General features: G+C 39.7%; 1 long non-coding RNA gene across 2 annotated transcripts in view; it reads right to left on the reverse strand.

Moving 5' to 3' along the window:
• LOC123454846 overlaps positions 1–25,139 on the reverse strand; it is a 68,107-nt gene that overhangs the window by 30,697 nt on the left and 12,271 nt on the right. For both annotated transcript variants that reach the window (XR_006633515.1, XR_006633514.1), the window contains one exon: positions 15,427–15,567. This is a non-coding gene — a long non-coding RNA (uncharacterized LOC123454846). The remainder of the gene's footprint in view (positions 1–15,426; positions 15,568–25,139) is intronic.

Raw genomic sequence — 25,139 nt, forward strand, 5'->3', positions numbered from 1 at the left:
AGCACAAGAAGTGCCCCTTTAGAAGGTTCTTTGCTATGCTGTGCTTCTGCAGCTGATTCATTAGCAACTTCTCCGAAGGTCTACATCAAAGGCCTACCACATGCCCGCTTCTGTATACTCCTCTTTCAATGGTGAGGTGGTTGGGCTTATAGACGCCAAACTGTTGAGTATGTTAATAGCTGTTCTCCCTGCCTTGACCTTCAAGTTGAATATGGACTCTTCTGATTAGGAAAAGGATCAGGTCATATTGAAGAAATGTTCCTTTGGGGTTGGAGAGATGCCTCATTTGGATAGGGTGCATGCTGTACAAGCATGAGCCCCTGAGTTTCTATCCCCCAAACCCATGTAAAGCCAGACATAGTGGCACAGATCTGGAATGCCAGCATGCCTACAGCAAGATGGGTGGCACAGCGGAGAATCTCCAGGCAACCACAGGACAGTAAGCCTGGCGTACACAGTAGAGGATGACCAAAAGCCTCCGCCGTGACCAAGGTGGGAGGTGACGGCCCACACGGAGGGTTGTTCTCTGACCTCCACACACGTGCTGTGGCACGTGTGCACCAACACACACACACACACACAATGAATAAAACTGTTCTTTTCTCACAGGTAAAGGTTGACTGACTGAGGTGTCTGTGCTTTGGGCTTAGTCGCACAGTAACTTTAGTACTCATGTTTTCTTTGAGAAATTATTACAAAACTGATTCCCATTGTTTGGATAGAGTTACTGTTTTCCGTTTTTGTGGACTTTTTATGTGAAGTCACAAAATTTTCACATTTGAAATTCTTGAAAAATGAGCTGTGTCTTCAACAGGAGTCTCAGTCTCCTATAGGAACAGGTGACAGACATCCTGTGATGTTAGGGAAAACATGTAACTCAAACAGCACATTTCCTATCCAGTGTTCAGGGACTATTTGAAAAGCAGACTAAATGAAATTAGTTTTTTTTTTTTTAAATTTTTAGATACTAATATCTTATAGGATGTTTTACTTATTTCTGTCAGAAAGCTTTTCTTCTTTTGATGGTATACAGCAACCATTTGCACTCTCAAAAGAAAGAAAGAAAGAAAGAAAGAAAGAAAGAAAGAAAGAAAGAAAGAAAGAAAACGGCTGGAAACATGAAGCTCCTAAATGTAATCTAATACTAGAAAAACAAGGGAATAACGACTGGATAATACATTGAAGTGATTTCTCTATGCAGTAGTTCCCGAGTCTTACTACGCTTTGGGATATGGATTTAATGTGCTTCCACACCATCATCAACAATAGCTTTGTTGGAACATGTTATTACAGTTAGAAAACATAGCTTCTATGTGGTCTGGGAACTTACAGAAGGTAAGCACCTCAACTGTTTTCTCCATAATCACATAAGCTTAGATGAATCCCAACCCCTCAAAAAAAAAAAAAAAAAAAAAAACAACCCAAAAACAGGATTGCAGTTTTGTCTGCAACAGAGAATGAGAAGTAGAAAGAAAACACAAAAACTTTGGAAATGATAAGTTTTACGAAGTTTCAGATAAGAATAATTAACTTCAAAATGATCTACTCATTTTCGTGTTATTAGTAATTATTTTAATTTGAATTAAAGTCCAATTTGAGAAATAAAAATCTTTCCTATCTTCATCATGCTAATGGTGGAAGGATAAAATAGAAAAGCCAACATCAGGAAACGTTTGATTTAGAAAATGTGGGGTGCCAGGCAGGCTGCTACCTTGATCCCTGGACAGACAGCATCGGGGTGCTTCAGGTTTGCTGTTTTGCCCAACCTAGGCAGGGCCACCCCATGCAGTCATCAGTCACCCTCTAACATCCTGACTTCTCCATCTATACATTCTACAAGTGGGAATATATAGGTGCATTTTTTCAATCATTAATTCAACCTGTTTGAGTTATTATTCATTAATAATAAAAATGATTTATTTGCTTTTATAGCTTAAAATTTGTAGACTATTGGAAAAAAATAGAGTTCTAACAGCTCCTGATGAAGAAAGAAGCTAAATAATCATTTTCTTGGGATAAAATTATTCCCAGGACTTGGGGGCTGGAGAGATGGCTTAATGTTAAGGCACTTGCCTGCAAAGCCAAAGGACCCAAGTTTGATTCCCCAGGACCCAAGTAAGCCAGATGCACAAGGAAGTACATGCATCTGGAGTCTGTTTGCAGTCGCTGGAGGCCCTAGTGGGCCCATTCTCTCTCTGCCTGTCTCCTCTTTATCACTCTCTCTGATTGCAAGTAAATAAAATATTTATAAAAGTTATTCCCAGGACTTTCCTCACCCAAATGAAGCTGTACGTTTTTCTCTGGAAGCTCATTTCTTCATGTAACCATGATGCTAAAAGACAACTGTCTACATTTGTGTTAAAATGGAGAGTATGTTTTTCTTTAATATGTTACAATATCAACTATTTTAGTTGAATCAAAAAAATTGCTATGGAGGGGGTGGCGCTGGAGAGATGGCTTAGTGGTTAAGGCACTTGCCCTCAAAGCCAAATGACCTAATGGTTTGATTCCACCGTCCACACACTAAGCCAGATGCACAAAGTGGCACATGCATTTGGAGTTCATTTGCCATGGCTGGAGGCCCTGGTGTGCCCATTTTCTCTCTCTCTCTCCCTCTCTTTCTCTCTGCTTGAAGATAAATAAAATATTTTTAAAAGATTTCTATAGATTCAGGAAAAGTATCAAATGGCCAAACAGAACAAAGAACAAAACAAAACAAAAAGGAGCTCTGAGAAATTGACAGAGATATGAAGTTTGATAACTATTATGTACCAAACACTGGTTCAGATGCTAGAGATACTTAGACTTAAAAAATAAAGCAAGGTTTTCCATTCCAGTGGAGAGCTAATATAAATGTATAGGTATGCCGTGTTAAGTAATAAATGCTATAAATAAAAACGGAAACCAACTTAGAAGATAGAGTGCTAGAAAGTGCTGTTTTAGGTGAAATGCTCAGAGAAATGTCACCTTGGCTGAGAAGGTTAAGTGTATACAAGGACATGTGCAAAGGCGGAAATCCAGCTGCACAGAAAATGAGTAAGAGTTTTCTTGGGAGTAAAAGGTGCTGAGGTGTGTGCTTGATGAATTGGAAGAATGGCAGGCAGCAAAACAGGTATGTGGGTGGCACTACCAAGGTCACAATGAGGATGGTAAAGAAAGCATCAGACACTGTAGGGTCATAGTCAGCATAATTTGGGCTTTGGGCTTTTTTTTTTTTCTGTTATTTCCTTTCCATTTGAAAAATTTCCTTAGTCATTTTTTTAGAGCAATACCCTGTTTTCCTTCCCTCCTGTCCTCTATCCCCTTCTCCCTTCTTCCTTTCCTTCCTTCTTTTCTTCCTTCCTCCCTCTCTCTCTCTCTCCCTTCCTTCCTTCCTTCCTTCCTTCCTTCCTTCCTTCCTTCCTTCTTTTCTTCCTTCCTTTCTTCTTTCCTCCTTCCTTCCTTCTTTCCTTCCTTCCTTTCTTCTTTTCTTTTCCTTGACTGATTTCTGGAATGATAACTCTTTTTGTTAAGTAACATTGCCACTTTCTTTGGACCCTCATAATTTCTGATGAGCAATCCTTCAAAATTCTAAGTTTTTTTTTTCTATTTTAAGTACAGTATTTTCTTTAACTGCTTTTAAATTTTTTTATTTTTTACTTTTCAATAATTTGAATATTATATGTTTGGGCATAGATTTTTCTTGAGTTTATTGTATTACAGCCTTTTCTAGCCTTTGAATGCATAGGTTTATGCTTGCTAAATTTGGGGAAATGTAAATAGATATAGATCTATCTGTCTATCTTTCTTCCACCTATCTCTCTATTACCTATGCTTGCACTCTTCCTTCTTTGTTTCTGAAATGCAGATGATACAAATATTATAAATTTTGTTATTGTTCTATAAGGTTTCTGAGATTTTCTTTTATCTAGTCAATTATCAATGTAGCACTTGTATTGGATAATTTCTATTGATACATGTTCCAATGTGCTGATCCTTCTAGAGAAAATATTTTTGAGAGCGACAGAGAGGGGGGGGCGGGGAAACGGGCCTGCCAGGGCCTCCAGCCACTGCAAATGAACTCCAGACGCGTGCGCCCCCTTGTGCATCCGGCTAACGTGGGTGCTGGGGAATCGTGCCTTGAACCTGGGTCCTTAGGCTTCACAGGCAAACACTTAACTGCTAAGCCATCTCTCCAGCCCTGTTTTAAACTTTTTATTGAAAACTTTCCTAAATATAGACAACAGGACCTGATTATAATCTCTTCTAAAGACCCTCATTTCTACCTACAAATTCCCCCTTCCACTGAGCCCCTTCTTTCCAATTAGACTCTCGCCTTTTTTGATGTCATTATTTTCTCCCTCCTCATATGTGGTCTTGTAAAGATAGCATCCCTCGCAGTGAGGTCATGAGATGGTTTCTCCCATAGCAGACACGCCACTGTTGCACTAGTTGGCACTTTGGTCCGGGTGGCCACCTGGAAACCTTGCAGGGTCTGCTGTTGCTTAAGATCATTGTTGCATACAAAATAACAGCTTTCACTGTGACATTTCCATATATCTATATAAATATATGTACATATCATATTAGGCACCTGCCCATCCTCCCTCATCCCTCTCCTCTGACCCCTTTTGCTCCACAGAGAGCTTCTGCTTTCACCTTTATGTCACATATATTTTATTACCCTCTGGTCTTCTCTACTTCTTGATTTTAGCCTTTTTCCTTCCCTCCTCACTGTTCCCCTCCTTTTTAATGAATTTTATTTTATTTTTATTGTTTATTTGAGAGAGAGGCAGAGATGTCTCGTCCTTTTTAATTAGTTTTTTTTAATGTTAGCATACAACATAATAGGTTTCATTATGTCATCTTCACCATATGTGACCTTACTTTATGTCACTTTCACCCTCTCTCCTTGACTGCCCTGAAATACACTGACTTTTAGCTCTGTTATCTCCAGTCTGTTATTCAGTTTTTAAATTCATTTTCTAGTGTTCAGTCTAAAACTTCTTTGCTTCTTTGTGATGTTTTATACTTTTATGTAGAAGCTTTGCATTTCTTCAATTATGTCAAAAGAATGTATCATTTCATTGAAATGTTTTATAACATCAAACTCCTTGACAGATGTTACTATTACCTGCTTATTCTAAGTGCAGGTGTGTTTTTATATCTTGTTGAGGCCTTCACAGATTTCATCAAAATGAGTAATGTTACATTGTATCCTTCATCTTAGGATTACTAGATATGAGAGTCTGATTTCAGTCTGGCTTTTCTGTTTATAAACTGATAAATACAATCTATTCTGGTAAGGATTCAGCATTTTATTAAGAATTCACATCCTAGTTTGCCTAAGCAGTTTAAATGTCAGTCTAGTTTTCTAAGCCTTTATTGGGTAGTTTTGGGTTAGTCTAATTTGTGATTCACAAAGGCCAAGATAATTCTGGAAAGAGCTCCAAAGCTTTTCAATTTTCAAACATTTTGCTGTGTTGACTCTAGGTTTCATGCACAGGATTTCTCTCTGTACTTCCTTTAGTTGGAAGGAGAATGAGTGGTGAGTTATTTAGGTGTGAACTAAAGTTCCCCAAAGGCAAAGTGCTGCAAGTATTGGTGACAAAGATGAATGGATTGAGCTCCTGTGAGCACAGAGAGATGTAATGTTGCAAGGTCAGAGCCAAATGACCTTGGGCTACCTTTAGCTTCTTAATGGCCGCTTATTGCTCACTGCTGTGTCTGACCTAATATCCTGGTGACTATTGGGTATTGGGAGATGAGGTGAAAACTTTTGGGCCTGGACTTACAAAGGCTAAGAATGTCACCAGATAACTGTCTGCAGCCTATAGCAGAGATTTCCCCACTTTGGCTGTAAGCTGCCCACCTGAGGTTTCCATCAATGTGTTTGAAAACTAGGCAATTGACTTGGTTTATGGCTTTCTTTTGTTCTGTAGCTATCAAACCTTCATGAAATTGTTAATATGTTGAAACATGGTATTTGGGGAAGCCTACATCTGTGTTCCTGAGCCATGGTCACTCATCATTGGCTCTAGAATAAACTTTTATCTGCTTTGAGATAGGAGCTGTTTGTTTTGGGCCCATACAGGGCAGAAGTAGAAAACAAAGCATCACGTGAATCCCCAGGCTACTGCACTTGATGAGGACAGGTGGGCAGAGGCCTGTGTGGCTTTTCTCACTGTCTTCTCCAGGAAGCTCACGTCAGGTATTGTCAAAATGTTCTGCTGGGCTTCCCTTTCCTCTGCTGGGCTTCCCTTTCCTCTGCCCTGTGACTAGAAAAAGCGGGTCTTTGAGGTGTGTGTGTGTGTGTGTGTGTGCGCGCGCAAAGCCTAAGAGATTCACAAGGTGCCATTCAAGTCCTGAGCTCTCCACCCCGTGGATAACAACCCCCTCCCCCACACACTACTGTTCTTTTATGCGCGCCGTAAGATTTGTTTAGAGGCTTTCAGTTCTTTGCTTTGTAAGGACTGCGATGGATGGCGTATGTTTATGCCATCTTGCCCAGACTGGAAGCACTGGTCTTCTGATTCGATTCTTTGGATAATGGGACTCATCTAGATGAATATAAATAAGGATAGTATCTCATTTATGTGTCAAAAATGCTGTGCTGGCTATTGTAAAGACAATAGATGGTAAAAGAACCACACCAAAAAGCAAGCAAACAAACAAACAAAAAAAAAATAGTTAAGAGACAGGTACAATGGTCTAGGTGTAGCAGAAGGAGGATTTGGCTAGGAGGAAAGGGAATGGTGGAAATAGAAAACTATGGAGAATTTTTGACAGAACTGGCTGGTGAACAAAAACATAGTAATTTTCAAGTTTTTGACTTGGGGAACTGAATAAATGGTTGTAGAATTTCCTGAGATGGGAAATACCAGGAAAGAAGTATGCTTGGGATTAGACACTTGTGTTTGCTGAAACTGAGATATCTGATAGGCATTCAGATGGGCATGTTAAGCAGACCGCTGAGGGAGAAACCTGGACTGGTTATGCATGTTGTAAGAGGAAGAGACTTAGAACTAAAAGAAGAGCTTGATTTCCTTGAGAAAGTGGGATCTTTGAGGAGAGAAGTCTAAAGTATGCAGCTCCAGAGTTTACTCAACTCACTGGATTCTGACGTCTTGTTTTACGGCTCTCCACCCTAATGCTGGTGACATCCTTCCCTTTTTTGGTTTAACTGCAATTTTTAAGGATAACCTTTTTCACTCATGTTGGTAGGTCTCCTCCCTGACCTTTCCCTTAAGGATTTTTTCACCCTACATAAAATGTGGTCTCTGAATTGTACTGTTCACTGGAGCTTAGATTGCAATGGCTGATTCCAGCTCCGGGGCAGGAGACTACATAATTCAAACCAGAAATATTGTTCATAGCAATAAGTAGAGCAGCTACTGAAGACTACTGGATTATGGCAAAAGAACACAGAACCCAACTTAAAACAAATTTGAGACTGGTTAAACATCAAAATTAATAACAATCAAAATGCAACAGATATATTAACATCCACAACATGATAACAGTCCCACCCCCTCCTACAAATGGACCCCATTAAAGGCTGCACCTCCCCCCAAGAATCAGCTCATTCTGAAAACTGACAAGAGGGTAAAATAGCATATTTATTGCCTCTCATCTAAGATCTGTATGTCAGGGTACTTAAAGGTTTATGCTTTAAAATTTTCCTTTACAATAAAATACCAGCTAGTAAATTTGGAAGAAACAACACAATATTGCTATTTTGAAAGCCATAATGACATATTGGATTTAGGCAATAATATAAATGAATGATAAAAGATCAGGCCACCAACACCTGATTCCACTGATCTATGCCATATCATTGAAAGATGGACATCGGACATTTTCTGTGTCCTGATAAACACTAGCCACATGTGACTATTGAGTATTTGAGATGTTAAAGTGTGTGTGTATTATATTTTGGAATCTTAAGACAATTTGAAGACAGAGCCAAATACCTTAAAATATTAAATATTGGGGCTGGAGATATGGCTCAGCAGTTAGGGCATTTGCCTGCAAAGCCAAAGGACCTCTGTTTGATTTCCAAGGACCCATGTAATCCAAATGCACAAGGGAGCGCATCCATCTGGAGTTCGTTTGCAGTGGCCAGAGGCCCTAAAGTGCCCATTCTCTCTCTCTCTCGCTCTCTCTGTCTCTCTCTGTCTCTCTCTCTCTCACACACACACACATAAATAAAATACATTTTAAAAATATTAAATGTTGAAATGTTAAAGTTGCATATTTTGCGATAACTAAGAATATTTCCCTTTTTTGTTTTATTTATTGATTTTTCAAATATTTCAGTTGTTTAATTATGTTCTTAGTAAAAAATTTAGGATACCAATTTGTGAGGATAAACTCCATTTGTTAGTACAAAAACTGACCACAGGGAGCCCTGGAGCTGAGGAACCGCTTTGATCTTTGGCAAAATTTGTGAGTCAATGGCTTTCTTTTTCTTTTTTAGTTTTGTACTCAGTGTATACAGCCATGTTGGTACCATCCTTAGCCTCCTTCCTGCCCTCCCTCCCTGGGCAGGGACCTTCCTCGTTGGGGATTGTGGGTCTTGCATTGTGGGGGTGGCCATCAGTTATGGGTAAGCGGCAATGCCTCTGCATATAATGTCCCAACGTGTGGCTCTAACAATCTTTCCACCCCCTCGACCCTAAATTTCCCTGAGCCATGTTGGGTTCATTTTAGGTCTGCTTCAGTGATGTGGTCCTAGGAGCCTCTGTGTCTCTGGATCTCTGGTTTGCTTGGTGAACTGGGTACCAGCGCAAGGGTGAAGGAGATAGACACAGGGAACACTCAACACCTACCAAACCAGAGATGATCCTCCTTGCTCTGTGTTTCTCCTTCTCTGTGCCAAAGACCCCACCTTCCTGGCCCGCAACTTCTTGAAGTAAGCATCAGCCAGGTGTGGAGGGATTTTGACGTCGCTGGCATCAATTTTGTGGAGGTGGCCAGGACAGACTTTTGCCGTGTTCTACGCAGAGGAACTCCAGTGAGACAAAGAGGTCCACGCCTTCCAGCTGTTTCCGGAACACCCCTCTCTTGCCTCTGTGGGGTCCCACGAGGGCTTAGGATGATCAGGATGGTCCTAGTGACGCTGGTACCCAGCTTCCTGGCATGCTGACTGAAGGGTTTCTTGCCATGGCCACCGCTTCCATGGCACGTCTTCAGTAGGACAATACCGAGGACCTCCATTCTTGTCACCAACGACTTGTTTTGTGACGGTAGCAAGAACTTTTTCCTTTTTTTTTTTTTCCCCTATCTTGGATTTGGCAGTTGTACAGGCTCTTTCTGGAATACAGTGCTGATGGGGAGAACACGCCAAGTCGTCTCAGCAGGACTGGGTTCCGGCTGCACTGGGGGTGCCCTTCTTTGGCTGTGTAACCTCAGGGTCACCCCTTTCAGCCTGGCCTACAGCGTCAGCCTTCTTGCCTGCAGGTTTCCTCTCCTTAGGGTCTGCCTTCTCGGCCTTTACACCGGACATCTTGTAAGATGGGAAAGAGAACTGACCGTTTTACTTTCTTTCTTTCTTTCTTTTTTTTCTCTTAAATGTAGATCTTGGAAAATTTAAAATTACATACATTTTTGTATTACATTTATGATTGATTCACAACTAATTATTTATTTATTTATTTATTTATTTATTTATTTATTTATTTGAGAGCGACAGACACAGAGAGAAAGACAGATAGAGGGAGAGAGAGAGAATGGGCGCGCCAGGGCTTCCAGCCTCTGCAAACGAGCTCCAGACACGTGCGCCCCCTTGTTCATCTGGCTAACGTGGGACCTGGGGAACCGAGCCTCAAACCGGGGTCCTTAGGCTTCACAGGCAAGCGCTTAAACGCTAAGCCATCTCTCCAGCCCACACAACTAATTCTTCACTGGCCATCACAGTGGTTAAAATATAGCCACTGAAGACATCCTTATTGTATAAATAAATGAAATTGACAATAGTTAAAATTATTCTATCGGGACACTCAGCTCCAGGTCAGGAAGAGCAGTGTGGAGTGAAAGTGGTGGAAACCAGTTCAGATTACGGTAACATTTTAGAAAGAGGAATACACTTTTTGATGTTTACAGTAGGCTCCTTACCACAAAACTTTTATGTACAGATAGATAGCTGTTCTCTAACTTACTGAGTTGAGAGAGAGGAGAAAGGAGAAAGATACAGAGGGAGAATGCTTGTGCTAAGGTCTCTTACCACTGTGAATGAACTCCAGAAGCAAGCTCCACTTTGTGAATCTCGCTTTACTTAGGTCCTGGGGAGTCGAACCCAGGCCATCAGGTTTTGCAAGCAAGTGCCTTTCAGCACTGAATATCCGGCCCCACTTCTCTAATTTACATCTCCACATCTCTTACTGTATCCTTTTTTTATTCTTTTATATTCTCTAAGCTTTTGTGGTCCTATTATTGTTTGCTTTCTTTTCTCTTTTGGTTTGAAAATCCTTTCAGACAATGACTAAAAATAAAACATGCAACTTGAAATAAAAAGAAGCCTAATACTAAACAGGTCAAGGAACGTGAGATGATGTTTTATTAGCATGCAACAATTGTACAAAATAATGGATGTCATTATGATGTTTCTATACACACATACCACATACTTTGAATATATTCAACTTCTCGCATTTATCCCCCATGTACAGACCCCATTCCCTTTTCCTTTTCTTTCTATTTTTGTGGTCCTCCCCCCCTCCACACCAGATTCTGCATATGGAAGAAAGCCTGTGATGATGGGGTGGGGGAGAGAAGAATGCTATAAACTGAATGTTTGTGCTGGTATTTTGAAATTCTCACCATCCCCGTGTGATGTTAGGGAGTAATGAGAGGCAAGTGGCTCATAAGGATGGAGTACTTAATGGGAATGTACCCTTAGGAAAGAGACCCCTGATAGTTTCCTTGCCTTTTGTGCTGTGGCAAGAAGATTCGTTTCTGAGGCAGGCTTACTTAACATGAAGTCCAATGTCATCTGTTTTTTTTTTTGGCAAATGATATGATTTCATTCTTCCTTATGGCTGAATAATACTACATTTGTAATATTTATAACACATATTCTTTTTTTAAAAAATAGTTTTAATTGCAAGAGAGAGAGAGTAAGAGACAGATAGAGAGAGAGAAGGGGCGTGTCAGGGCCTCCAGTCAGTGCAAACCAACTCCACAGACATGCCTTGTGCATCTGGCTTGCGTCGGTCCTGGGGAATCAAACCTGGCTCCTTAGGCTTCTGAGGCAAACATCTTAATAGCTAAGCCATCTCTCCAGCCCCTATGATGCATATTCTGTGTTGACGATTTGATGGGCTGACTCCATGACTTGACTATGGGGATTGGCCGCACAGCAGTCATGAGTGTGCAGGTAAGCTATGGTATGCTGCCCGTGAGTCCCCTTTGTTTAAGCAGGAGGGATGACATAGCAGAATCCTGTGGTAATTCTGTTTTCAGTTTTCTTGTGAAACTTCTGTGCTGCTTTCCATGGTGCCTGCCCCAATTTATATGTCTGTGAAGTAACTTTTCATAGCCTAATCCTTTCTGATAGAATGCAGGCTTCGGCAAGAAACTACCAGAGACTGGTACAAACAACAAAAATTTATATTTCATATTCTGTAGCCTGAAAAGTCCCAGATTAAAGAATCAACCGTCTTGGTGCCTTGTGAAAGCCTACTTTCTAATTCTTAGACAGCTGTCTTTTTTCTGTATCTATACATGGTAGAAGATGCAAGGGAGCTCTGGGACCTCTGGTCCCTATTACAAGGGCATCATCACGCTTATACATTAGGGGTGAGGATTGCAATGCACCCTTCAATTTGGAAAGGACCCAATCATTCAGCCTATGACATCATCTTGCTGCAAAATTAATAAGTTGGCTATTGTATTTTCCTATGTTCATTATTTAATAAATTACTATAATTATACAGAGAAGATATTGAAACATTTATTGATCCTAGCCACTCTTTCACACTTATGTATAATCTAAAGCTTATTTAAAGTCTTTTAAGCCCCAAGCACCCCAAATCCTCCTTTAGCTTACTGACTAAATGATAGTTTCACGATATGGGCATTAGGCCTGCTTAAGTTGATTCACAAAGTAGATACAAGTTTCCAGGAGCACTGAGTTACCAATGAGAAAATGTTTTGAGAAAAAAAAGCTGGGAGGATGAAAACCGTGTGTGGACCTTTACTTACCACACGTTCACAGAGTAAACAGGCATTCATCTTCCCCTATGAGTCCTGCTTGGTGTGATTTCTGATGGTATCAAATTTGAAATTCACAAATTTGGATATAGCCTTTGCAATATAAATATGAAATATAAAACATCTGTGTTCATATGTCGTCTTGGCTTTCTGCAGAGCTTGGAACCTCTCCTTTCCATTCTTTCATCAAATGTGTGGTGGTTTGAATGTAAAATGCCTCATAGGTTCGTGTGTTTGAACACATTGTTCCCAACTTTTGGAAGTTGTGAAACATTTAGAAGGTGCAGACTTGCTGGAGGAAATGTGTCACTGAGGGTGGGGCTTGAGGTGACATAGTCTAAACCCACTGGAGTTTTCTCTCTCTGCTCTCTGTGTGGTAGTGTCAGGCTGTGAGACTGGTTTTCTGCTCCTGTTGAGCTACCTCAGAACCTGTAAGCCAAAGTAAACTTTGCTTCCCTAAGTTGCCTCTTGTCAAGTACTTGCAATGAGAAAGTAACTGATACACATCATAATTCTTGACAGCTGTGCTAGGGAAACAACTACATTATTAATTGAGTCTCAAAATCAATACTTATATTACCAATATGGGAGGCTATTTTTTTTCAAAATTATTATTTAGTGAGTGTGTGTGTAGGCATGGGTGGGTAGGGGCATGTCAGGGTCTTTACTGACTTTATGTGGGTGGTTTGGAATTGTACCCAGGGACACAGGCTTTGTAAGCAAACACTGTTAACCACTGAACCATTTTCCAAGCTCTAAGGACCTAATATTTATTTATTTTTAAGGCAAGCCCAACCGACTGACCCTTTTTTAAAAAAATGTCAGTGTGTGTGTGTGTGTGTGTGTGTGTGTGTGTGTGAGAGAGAGAGAGAGAGAGAGAGAGAGAGAGAGAGACAGACAGACAGACAGACAGAGAGAATAACAGTGAGAGGAGGGTTGGCACACCAAGGCCTCTAAGCACTGCCATTGAACTCCAGGCACATGTGCCACCTTGTGTGCATGTGTGATCTTGTGTGCTTGTATCACTGGGCATCTTGCTTATGTGGGACTTGGAGAGTTGAACATGAGTCCTTATGCTTTGCAGGCAGGCACCTTAACTGGAAAGCCATCTCTCCAGCCCCTAATATTTACTTATTTTTCAATTTTTATTAACATTTTCCATGATTATAAAAAATATCCCATGGTAATATCCTCCCTCCCACCACTTTCCCCTTTGAAATTACATTCTTCATCATATCCCCTCCCCATCTCAATCAGTATCTTTTTATTTTGATGTCATGATCTTTTCCTCCTCTTATGATGGTCTTGTGTAGGTAGTGTCAGGCACTATGAGGTCATGGATATCCAGGCCATTTTATGTGTGGAGGGAGCACATTGTAAGGAGTCCTACTCTTCCTTCGGCTCTTACATTCTTTCCGCCACCTCTTCCACATTAGACCCTGAGCCTTGGAAGGTGTGATCAAGATATACTCAGTACTCCAGTCACTTCTTTCTAGCACTATAATACCTTCTGAGTTGATATTTAATTTTAATTTATTTATTTGACAGAGAAAGAGGGAGAGAGAGAGAGAATGGATGCACCAAGGCCTCCAGCCACTGCCAATGAACTCCAGATGTGTGCACCCCCTTGTGAAACTGGCTAACATGGGTACTAGGGACTAGAACCTGGGTCCTTTGGCTTTGCAGGCAAATGCATTAACCACTAAGCCATTCCTCCAGCCCCTAATATTTATTTTAATTGATGGCTTTAAAGTTTTCTCCCCATAATACAATACAGCAATGCCAAATTATTACTGGTGAGAGAGGTAGTGTGAACTGCCTTCTGATATTTGCAAGTACTGATGTTTAGATTAGTTCATTCCTTTGGCACTAGGGCTAGCTGCATCTGGTTACACTATGTTCATGTGGAAGAAAACAAATTTATCTGCACAAAAAAGTGATAACATAACATAGAGGTTATGATAAATTCTGTGTGCATTTGAATAGAGTACCCTACTGCTGATAGTTAACTATATGGATTTGAAGATGGGGTGCACACCACATACTCTTCATGTGACTCTGCAGTCATTTCACTGCTGATATTTAACTACATGGATTTGAACATGGGGCGCACACCACATACTCTTCATGTGACTCTGCAGTCATTTCACTGCTGATATTTAACTACATGGATTTGAACATGGGGTGCACACCACATACTCTTCATGTGACTCTGCAGTCATTTCACTGCTGATATTTAACTACATGGATTTGAACATGGGGTGCACACCACATACTCTTCATGTCACTCTGGTCATTTCACTGCTGATATTTAACTACATGGATTTGAACATGGGGCGCACACCACATACTCTTCATGTGACTCTGGTCATTTCACTGCTGATATTTAACTACATGGATTTGAACATGGGGTGCACACCACATACTCTTCATGTCACTCTGGTCATTTCACTGCTGATATTTAACTACATGGATTTGAACATGGGGTACACACCACTCACTCTTCTTGTGACTCTGGGGTTATTTCACAGCTCGGGTCTGGTTACCTCATCAACAAAATTGTCAAAATGATAGCATCTATTACCAAAAAAATTATGCACAAATTCAACAAGTTAACATATAGCAAATTCTTATAATAGTTCTTGGTCTTTGGAAAGCGTTCAGTATTACGCATTGTTATATAACAAATATTTATTTGAATTCTCATGTGGATAGTCTCAGATATAATTTATCCATGTCCTTCTGTAGTATTATAATAAATTTAGAAGCAGTTTTAAACTTGATTTAATTCAAGTATCATTAAAATTATGAATATTGGTTAAGTATTTAGTTATAATTTTCCAAAAACCATATAATTGGTGGGTGGAACAGAATATCTTGGATGTAATAATATGAGTAGTATAAATTATCAAAAATAATTTATTTCTAGAACTTAATTTTGGAAAAAATTTCTCTGTAAATTTGAGAACTAAATGTGTGAAATCACAATATACAGTAGGAAGGCATCCTAAAAATTCAAGAATAAAAATAAATAAAAGTTAAATCTTATTGGGCACAGCTTTCTTTTTATGAGTCAAAAATTTTAATATAGCTCTAGCTTCCTGATTTCCTTGTTCCAAAGATCCCTGGGTTACTCAGATATGAAGTTAAGTACGTGTGAAGACATTTTGTTTGCCAGCACCCAGAGTACAGATCAAAATGGCTTAACCAAAAAGACATGACGTGCTCACTCACACAGTGCAGAAATCTGAGGATCTGACTTGAGGCATAACTGTTACGCTCTGTCTTTCAACTCTTCCTTCTTCTGTGTGTACTTCTTGCCTCAGTAGAGTCCCCTCAGGCAGGGGTACATGCTAACACTTTACATTCTCACACCTGAGAAAACAGAAAAAAAGTTTTAAAAGTTCACTGAAATGATCTCTTTTGGTCAGACTGACTTATTTCACCTAACTGTCTGAAAATCCACTCTCGCTAGTGGATCTGGTCTGGACTATGTTTTCATCTCTGGAATGGACAGAAGCTGAGAGGACTTATGAAGCTCTTGAGTCAGCGGTACCACAGCAGAGCGTTTGCCAAACATAAGTCTCTGGCTTCTATCTCCAGGACAACACACACATAAAGAATTATTAGATTAGCAGATAGGATATTTTACACAAGACAATAGCAAATTACAGATACTTGCTCAACCATGTGTATTGATGCTCAATTCACAATAGCTGGGAAATGGAACCAGTGTAGATTTTCCTCAACTGCTGAGTGAATAATGAAAATATGGCAAATTTATACAATGGAGTGCTACTCTGCAGTAAAGAAAAATGAAGCTATGAAATTTGCAGGAAAATGTATGGATCAGGAAAGGATTATAGTAACTGAGGTAACCCAGAAAGCCAAATATTGCATGTTCTCTCTCATATGTGGATCCTAGCTACAGATAACTGGACTTCTGTGTGAGTAGGAAGAAAACTCAGTAGCAAAGGCCAGTAAGCTAGAGAAGAGATAGAAAGGGAAGAGAAAGGAAGGGAGGCAGGTACTTAATAGGATGGTATTGTATATGTGTAAGTAAAAGAATAGATTAATGGGGGTGAAGAGGCCCAATTGAGGTCAGGAGAAGAGACTGAGTAAAGGTGTAGAGAGGGCTAATCAAAATCTAAGAGGATATAAGCAAGTCATATGGAAACTTACTTTGTTTGGACAATGGAACACACAGGAGCCATAGATTGTTGCTAGAAAATTTTCAGTGCCAGGGATGGAATACCTTCCAGTAAGTTGTTGGCCAGGTAGGACCCTGATGCCCCCCAAATATTGTAGGCCATTGCTGAGGCACTTGGCTTCCCACCAGGAATGGATGGTAAGACCCTATTGCTGAAGACTCCGCATACTTGGTTAGCAAGTCCACCAAGAAATCCTGTTGGAACTGTGCTGATAACCTCCTCCATGTAGACCAGCTGATGGAAAGCTGGAAGAAGCCATTCTGCATGCAATTCAATGGGAAAGAGAAATCACCAGTGAAGATACTCAACTGTTGACACTGCCAGTCTTAAATTTTGCCAGCCAGGCCAAATGAGCCAACAGGTGCAATAGTGGCACATCTGTCATGGTGAAAACTAACTGCCCTCTAATTGGACTGGAGGCGTGCTCCATGGGAAGGAATACATCTCTGATACAGAAAACTTAAAACAGGGGTAGTCATGAACCCTAGCAGTGTAACGTCTGCTGCTGTCTGGCTAAATGTGTATACTATGTTCATCAAACTGCCTAGTAAGCACTTCTCTTAATGTTCATACCATATATTAATACTACTCTCACTTTTGGTAGAGTACCTTCTCTTTTCAGATGGCAGTGACCTTAGGATGACTCAGAAGGCATCATGGTGCTGGAAAGAAGTGACAGGAGTGCTCAGCACTGCAATATCTCTACCACACCTTCCAAGGCTCAGGGTCCATTGTGCAAGAGGTGGCAGAAAGAATGTGAGAGCCAAAGGAAGGTAGGACTCCTTACAATGTGCTCCCCACAAACAAAAAATGGCCTGGATATCCATGACCTCACAGTGCTTGACACTACCTACACAAGACCATCATAATAGGGGGAAAAGATCATGACATCCAAATAAAAGAAAGAGAGACTGATGGAGAGGGGGAGGGGATATGATGGAGAGTGGAGTTTCCAAGGGGAAAGTGGGGAGGGAAAAGGGAGGGCATTACCATGGGATATTGTTTACAATCATGAAAGTTGTTAATAAAAAAAGACAATAGCAAATTTTACAAGAGAGGAAAAAAAGTGTTAAAAATCAAAAGAAGGGAATCAAGACACATGAGATTACTGAAGTCTAATTGTCCCAGGGACAGTGTAATACATAGCCAGGTGTGGCTATAGATGTAAGCCAAAGTGTTCACCAGTTTCACCAATGTCCACTAATCTTTAAAAAATCTGAAAAGCTTGGGCCACATGAGAGAGAGCCCAGTCAGCAGCGTGCTTGCTGTGCCACCATGAGGATCTGAGTTTTTTGGTTTTTTTTTTTTGCCAGAACCTATGTAAAATGTGCCAGGTATGGTGGCACATCCTTGAATCCCAGCACCCGAAAGATGGAGAAATGTGTATCCCTGGGTTTCCAGTCCAGCCAATCTATCCCACTTGGTGAGCTCTGTGCCAGTGAGAAACCCTGTTTCTATAAATGTGGAAGGTGGTGCATCGGTGGTGTAGTGGTGAGCATAGATGCCTTCCAAACAGGTGGGCTGCATTCCTGAAGAACATGTGAGTTGGTCCTGTGGCCTCCACACTCAGGTGCATGTATGTGCATGTACAACCTCCCCCCACACACACACGCACACACACACCACACCATACAATCTGAAAAGCCAGGTAAGATGTCAACCATCCGGATGATGGCAGCAAGGTAGATGAAATAGTGACAGGATGCTTTCCCAAGTATTCCCAACACATCTCAGAATAAGACTGTGTTAAGGAGTATCAAAATGCATCAGACCATTACTACCATGAAACAAAATTTTGTGTCAACAGACAATAGCTGCAAATTAAATAGCATTTATAGACTGCAATATACTATACCTTAAAGAATTTTAGTTTTATTCATTTATTTATTTGGGTGAGGCAGAGAGAGAAAGAGGCACATAGAGAGAAAGAGAGATAAAATGACTCAGGGCTTCCAGACACTGCAAATGAACTCCAGATGCATACGTTACCTTATACATCTGGCTTATGTGGGTACTGGGGAATCAAACCTGGGTCCTTGTGCTTCATAAGCAAGCACCTTAATTGCTAAGCCATCTCTCCAGCCTATAAACTGTAACTTTTAAAATGATAGATACCAAACTAAGCATGGATGAGAAGTTTGAAAAAAATATACAATAAACAAATCAGGAAGTCAACAGTAGCCTTTAGATTTACACAGGTGAAGCAACTGAGGTTAGAAGTGACCCTGGAGATCAACCAGTTCAACATACTTTTTTTTTTTTTTTTTTTGGTTGAAAAGGGAAAAAACTGGTGCAGAGATGTCAGATGCCTTTGTTAAGTTTCAATCAGATGTGGTAAAGCCCAGAATAGAAACCTGATCAAACTGGATCTAATGTAAGGTCAGTGCTTGTCACCATTAGCTAGAATGGCAAAATTGTGTCCCACCTTTCTCATTATTAAGGGGCCTAAAATCAAGCTTGATGTTTGTCAGGGAAAATCTTTTATTTCATCTCAGTGTGACAATTTACAGCACAAAAATTGAAAGAAAGTCACATTTAGATGTGGGACCATTGTGAAATTTTCTATTGCCTCTTAATGTGATAAATTTTCTTTACAAACTCTTACTTCTCTCTGAGCTGTGTCCAGAAATAGAATTTGATTACCTTGAAAGTGTTGTGGAAAGATAGATAGAAAAATTTGAAAGCTGATTTTTTTTTTCTTTTATGGATTCTTGGAACTGAGAATTCACCAAACTAGTCTCCAAAACTGGAACTTTTCAGCTTTTCTCTAGCTTGAGAAATATACTGATGTACAGATACCTTAATGCTGATTTATGTACACAGAATTTTTGAAGTAGGAATGTGTGGAAAAGGGTCATTTAAGAACATACCTCAGAAAAGAACGGAAGAACTTTTGTTGGGATGGGGAAAGCCAGTATAATCTACATAAAACATATGATATGAGTAAGATTTAAATGCTTCTCAGAGTTCATTCATTTACTCATTTACAAATATTTATAAACACAAGGAATGTTCATAGATTCTAAGATCATAGCATTGAACAATATAGACATAAATACCTTCCTTTAGTCAGCTTATATCCTAGCTGGGGCAAGAGACACAGTGAAAAAAACATAAATGTGTAAGCGTTAGACAAAAACAAGTGTTGTGCAGCGAAGGGGATGCAAGCTGTGGAAGAGGGTTGTGACTTTAAAGCACAAGGGGTCTCTCTAAGCAGCTGACACTTAGGAAGAACAAAGGAGACCAGGCAGCCAGTTGTGTAGCCCTTTGGAGAAGCAGTTTGCCTGAAGGAAAATGAGAGAACAAGTGTGAAGGCCCCGGTGGAACATGCTTACAGTGTTTGAGAAGCCCAAGGGGGTAGCTGGAGCTGAACAAGTAGGAGATAATGTTGACTGACAAATAAAGAGTCTTCATGTTTTGTGAAGACTTTTGGCTTTTTCTCTGATGAACATGAGAAATTATCAGAAGTTACTGAGCAGAACCAGGATCTGGTCTGGCTCATACACTTAAAAGACCGTGACAGCTACAGCCCTGGGAGTGCCCTGTTGTTATTTGGAGTGAAGGTGGACACCACTTAGGGGAAATTGTGGAGACATGGGGCTGGAGATGACTTGGAGCCACAAGTAGCAACTAAGATGGTGATGTCAGAGATCAGGTCATATTGGAAATATGGATGACCTGTCTTGTAAGTAGATTACATAAGGAAAATGAGTCAAAGAAAGAATCTTAGCATGACCCTGAAAGCTTTGCCTAAAACAGTAGTAAGGTGGCAGTTGACATTTTCTGAGACAAGTACGGGGTGGAGCATTGTGGGGAGATGGGAGACCAGACCAGAAGTTTGGTTGTTCATTATGATTAGTTGCTATGGTTTTCAGTGGGGCTTGATATTTGCTGTGCACGTGTGTGGTTATGGTGGTGGTTTGAATGTAAAATATCCATAATAGAATCAGGTGTGTGAATCCTTAGCCGCAAGAGAGCGTTAATGTTTGGGAAGGTTGTAGAACCGTTAGGAGGTGGCACCTTGCTGGAGGAAGCGCGTCGCCGGGGCAGACCTCGAGATTTCACCCTCCAGCCCCACCAGGCGTTCCCGTCCTACTTCCCTCTCGCACCTGTGAAGACGTGACCTGGCTTTCTGCTCCTGCCATGCTCCCTTCACCTGGATGAAGCATTCCATCAAAACTGTAAGCTCAAATAAACCCTTCCTTTCTTAAGCTGCTTCTGCTTATTTTGTTCCAGCAATGAGGAAGTAACGATTAGGTATGAAATCCAGAACCTCCTGAAAGCACAACACTGAAGTAGACTAAAACACACCCACCATGGCTCAGGGAATTTTGTGGAAGAAGGAGAGGGAAGGTTGTTAGAGCCACGAAGTGCAAGGGGCTGTCCAGAGACCTTGCCCGTCCCTACCAGGAGTGCTGCGCTCACATCTCATCGCACCCAAACCTCAGGGGAGTACCAGCAACCCCACTGAGGAGGATCCTCAGCAAAATGGGGTCAGGGAGCAGTGGAACGATGGTACTACGTATGACGTGCACTTACTTAATGAAAGTCATCTATCTTGAGGGTTTCAAATAAAGCAATATATCAGCTTTGGTCATTAAAATTTTTATTCTTATTTTTTCATTTTATTGCATTTACTTTTTTTGTTTTATGGTCTTACATTGTATTTATTTTTATTGAGAATTTTGATATATGAACATACAATAATTTGATTGTGTTCTCATCCCATTATCCTTTTGTTTCCTTTCTCCCAGGCATCATACCCTGGGTACCCCCATTTTTCTAAAATTATTATGTTTGCCAGGTGTGGTGCTGCACGCCTTTAATCCCTACACAAGACCATCATAAGAGGAGGAAAAGATCATGACATCAAAATAAAAGACAGACTGGTTGAGATGGGGAGGGGATATAATGGAGAGTGGAGTTTCAAAGGGGAAAATGGCGGGGAGGGAGGGGATTACAGTGGGAAATTTTTTATAAACATGGAAGTTGTTAATAAAATTTTGAAATAAAGATTCCAACATGTATATTTAGAAGGTTTTTAAAATGGCATTTTGTTTTAATTTAGCCAAAGAGCACTGGAAGTTTCCCTCTAGAGTCTCTTCCAATCCACAGACTTTTGACTTAGTGTTTGGTATCAGGCATGAATTCCCTCCCAGTGAGTGTAGCCTTCACATCCAGTCAGAGACTAGTAGATTACCTCCATAACTATATGTCGCTATTGCACCCATTGTCTTTAATTTTGGACTGGAAACTATAACAAAAGAGTTGGTCAATGTTTCTTTATATCACATCATATTCACATTTTAATGGAATGACATAAGATTTATGCAAATTAAATATGTCCTTTATCCAGAATACCATGAAATAAATTACACATATTGTTGCTAGTGCTAAATTAGAATAACACCTTTATTAATTTAGTAATAGATTATTTTTATTTTGTTATTTTAAAACTAATTCTAAATAGTACATCTTCAATCTATAAGTTTTTAGGTAGAAAAATGTTTATATCTAAAGAAGGGGTTTTGTTCACTTATTTATCTAGCTTCAGCTTCCAGTGATAAACCATGTATTTTTATAAAGGAAGTGTTCTGTGTACAAGGTAGGTATAAGAGCTCCTTCAAGTAACTCTTAAAAGTTTAAGTGACAGGGCTGGAGAGATGGCTTAGCGGTTAAGCGCTTGCCTGTGAAGCCTAAGGACCCCGGTTCGAGGCTCGGTTCCCCAGGTCCCACGTTAGCCAGATGCACAAGGGGGCGCACGCGTCTGGAGTTCGTTTGCAGAGGCTGGAAGCCCTGGCGCGCCCATTCTCTCTCTCTCCCTCTATCTGTCTTTCTCTCTGTGTCTGTCGCTCTCAAATAAATAAATAAAAATTAAAAAAAAAAAAAGCTTAAGTGACAATAATAAAGTTAGAAATTTTTCAGTGAGATTATGCTACATGTATTTTCCTCATTTATTCATGTGAGGCATGTTTGAGTTTTATAGGAATCTTTGTGTACACATAAAGTATACACTTCTTTGAGAAAGTGTAGTTACAGTGCATCTAACTAAAATGCAGCTCAGCCCATATATGCAAAAAAAACAAATAGAGAACCTTTCAGGAAAATTAAAATATTTTAAGATTCTGCTTAAGAAAACAAAAGGTTTAACAGGAATCAAATAGACGTCTCTATGTCAGCTATAGTTTGGAAATATTTAAATGGATATGTCCATCTTGATAGTGTATAAGAGCTTATTTAAGAATTAGTCTGCTCTCTCTATTTGTTTCTTTCTCTCTCTGTTTGGCACTCTCAAATAAATAAATAAATAAAATAAACAAAAATATATATTTTTTTAAACAAAAAGGGATGAAGAGGTGGCTTAGCAGTTAAGAGCTTGCCTGTGAAGCCTAAGGACCTCAGCTCGAGGCTTGATTCCCCAGGATGCAGGTAAGCCAGATGCATAAGGGGGCACATGTATCTGGAGTTCATTTGCAGTGGCTGGAGGCCCTGGCATGCCCATTCTGTCTCTATCTGCCTCTTTCTCTTTCTGTATGTCTGTCACTCTCAAATAAATAAATAATAAAATAAACAATTTTTTAAAATTAATTATTCTGCATACTATGTTAATTAATGTATGTCAATCTCAGTTGTTTCCAAAATTCAGTTGCAAAGAACCCTTTATTTTATTTGATCTTACTTTATTTTATTTTATTTTTGAGAAAGAGAGGGAGAAGGAGGTAGGCAGAGACAGAGAGAGGAGAGAGAGAGGGAGAGAATGGGCACATCAGGGCCTTTCAGGCGCTGTGAACGAACTCCAGACGTGGGCATCCTCTTTTGCACATGTGCGACATTGCATGCTTGCATCACTTAGTGTCTGGCTACACTTGGGACCTGGGGATTCAAACAAACAAATATTCTTAGGCTTCGCAGGCTAGTACTTTAACGGCTAAGCCATCTCTCCAGCCTTTAAAAAGATTAAGGCAAAGAATCCTTTATTTTATTTTATTTTATTTTATTTTATTTTATTTTATTTTATTTTATTTTATTTTATTTTATTTTATTTTATTTTATTTTATTTTATTTTATTTTATTTTATTTTAGAGAGAGAGGCAGAGAGGGAGGAGGAGGCAGACAGTCAGTTGCAGCTTATCATCACACTGATAAAATCTACAGTAGAATTTTATTTTAGCCAAGAATATTCCAAAAGATATTGAAAGAAGGGAATAGATTTCAGTGATTCTCAGATCCTTCAAGCTGATCTTTGTGGTACATCAAGGATTTATTTTGGAAAGGACATCATAGACTTGCAGGTCTGCAAGTTCTCGGAGAGTTCATTTAGTTCATCATGTTACCCCAAGGATTATTAAAATTTCCAGATTCAAAACCACTTATAATAGGCTGGTTTCCCAACCTGTGAACTCTAGAGAACTCTTCTGAAGGCACAATCTCCTTTTCAAAGATATTAAAACTAGGGTTTCCTCCTCATCTCACTTTTGCTGAGTCCCCAGCATTAGTGGTGTGTTTTAAAGGGTCTCTTCACAATACTTTAGACCCTTAAAAGAGTTTAGAACTTAAAGTAATCTCTTTGTCATGGAATTTTGATGTCCTTCAAATAATTGTCTTTTATTTTGAGAAAATCAATCTTAAACTTGGGTATTAAGTGATTAAAGGAAAAGTCATTATTATGTTTTCCCTGTGACTTTACCTCTGATATTCAACTATGACCTTTGCTTTGAATCTAATTTCCAGAATATTAAAAGATAGCCTTTATAAAGAACTAGTATTCATAATGGCACAATCATTGACACAGCCCTTGGCTATTTCTGATTATTCAGGTCTTGTCATTCATTTTTGACTCTACCTAGGTTTTTCTTTTTTCTTTCTGTTTTTTTTTTAACCAAAAAAAAAAAAAAAAAAACCCAAAACTTTCTATCAATGATAAGACAACTTTGTCTTTTCTTCCAAGTGATATTTTAAGCATATATTTACTTGGAATTTTAAGAAATCATTAACATGTTGAAGATATTTGGCAGAATATGTATGTATGTATGTATGTATGTATGTATGTATGTATGTATATATGTATATATGTATGTATGTATGTATGTATGTATGTATGTATATGGCTAGGTTCTTGCTCTAGCTCAGGCTGACCTGGAATTCACTATGTAGTTTCAGGGTGGCCTCAACCTCATGGAAATACTCCTACCTCTGCCTCTTCAGTGCTGGGATTAAAGGCATGTGCCACCATGCCTGGCAGGTGTGTTTATGAAAGGAAATCAGCAAAAGATAAATAACATACCTGTGCTCTAGGATAATGGATGATTATTTTCAAAACACTCTCAAAAGCATTTTGCTATATTTATAGTAACCAATACATACCAGTACATCTATATAAAAATACATATATGTATTAAAGTACCACTTAAGTGAGAATCTGTATTAATAAGGATACTTTAAAGGCATATTTCTTTGGTCACTCTTGAAAACAAAGTGATTCTGAAAACTGATTGAATATAAAGAACTAAAAAAGTTTTTTTTTTTTTTTTAAAATATTTTATTTATTTATTTGAGAGCGACAGAGACAGAGAGAAAGCTAGATACAGGGAGAGAGAGAGAGAGAATGGGCGCGCCAGGGCTTCCAGCCTCTGCAAACGAACTCCAGACGCGTGCGCCCCCTTGTGCATCTGGCTAACGTGGGACCTGGAGAACTGAGCCTCGAACCGGGGTCCTTAGGCTTCACAGGCAAGCGCT

This window comes from Jaculus jaculus, chromosome 14 (assembly GCF_020740685.1).
Source record: "Jaculus jaculus isolate mJacJac1 chromosome 14, mJacJac1.mat.Y.cur, whole genome shotgun sequence".
Taxonomy (NCBI): domain Eukaryota; kingdom Metazoa; phylum Chordata; class Mammalia; order Rodentia; family Dipodidae; genus Jaculus; species Jaculus jaculus.